This window comes from Cynoglossus semilaevis, chromosome 6, assembly GCF_000523025.1.
Source record: "Cynoglossus semilaevis isolate Cse_v1.0 chromosome 6, Cse_v1.0, whole genome shotgun sequence".
Lineage (NCBI taxonomy): Eukaryota > Metazoa > Chordata > Actinopteri > Pleuronectiformes > Cynoglossidae > Cynoglossus > Cynoglossus semilaevis.
In genome coordinates this window covers 1468691-1470104 of record NC_024312.1, presented here as the reverse complement: position 1 = coordinate 1470104, position 1414 = coordinate 1468691, and positions in this window count along the sequence as shown.

Genomic DNA, 1414 nt, shown 5'->3' with positions numbered 1-1414 from the left:
ACAGTAGGACAGTAGGACACCACTGTTTTAGATTCTCATCAGTCGTCAGGTCTGATGAACATGTGACCAGACGTTCTCTGTTCTTTAACTAATTGTTCTAATTCTACAGAAAGTGAAACTGAAACTCTGTCATTAAAGGTACCACAAAGTTCTACCTGACACCAGTGTGTGTGTGTGTGTGTGTGTGTGTTGTACTAATAACAGAGCTGCTGCAGTAATCATACATTGCTGCCACTGGAGCAGCTCTTTAGCCTCTTACTGACCTCCTGTCTGTGATTCCATAAGTAAGTGTCCGAGTGCAGCCATTGGTCAGTTGGCCAGCGGTATTTTGGGCTCGGCTCCTTGGCAGCACAGAAACGTTTGCATCTGCATTTAGTGCAACTGCTTTTGGCCCCTGTCCATCAGCTGTTTCTGCCCCGAGGCCTGACGCTCAGTCCACCAAAACAGCACCCCCTGTCTGTAGAACTTTACCATAGTTTATATAAATAAATTAATAATTGTATAACTGATATGAACAGAAAATTTCATGCATTTTTTTTAAGTTTAATTTACAGTTTGAAAAAAGACCAGGATTGTGTTCTCAGTTCAGAACTCCTCTTCTTCATCCAACCTTCGCTCCACCTCTGGTGGTGTCCATATACAGATGGTGGAGATAAGAGGATTACTGACCGTGACAGCGGTCACTGGAACATGTACAAGTGGAGGGAACAAGTCTGCAGCATTCACTGCTTCACTCTTCTTATGAAAAGACATTTAAAAACAGAAAAAAAAAGTGGTTTCAGGGGTAAACGTTCTCAAAATAACTTGAAAAAATCTGGCTTTTTTTTAAGTTAAAATATTTACAATTGTTTTTACGGCGACATCATTTCGAGGGTGACACACATTTAGTCTTAAAGAATCTGATGATGTCATCAGTGACCAATCATTCAATCACACCATATGTTTTCACCGTCACGTCACCATGTCTCTGATCTGTGAAGGTACAACCAGGTACGCCCCTGGTGGCAGAGACTGGAGGTGGTCACCTGGATTCAGTTGTACAGGTGTGTGTGTTGGGGGGGGGGGGGTTATTGAGAGGCTGAGGTCCAGTTCACCTTCATCAACGTATCCAGGCAGATTAGAGACAAAACAAACAGAGGACAGAGGATTTGTCTCATCCAGTCCAGGTACCGACACGGTTCCACCTGTACGTGTTCACCCGGGGTCACCCGGGGTCACCTGGGGTCACGACCTTTGAAACTGAGAGCTACTTCAAGGACACTCAGTTATACAGAGCTACTTGTTTGACAGAGACTTCCTGAACAGTGTAATAACAGTCAGTCCTGGGACAGACTGTCCAGTCAGTGGGACAGACTGTCCAGTAGGAGAAGCTCTTCTTACCATCCTCATTTTAATATCATTACAAGTGGAACTC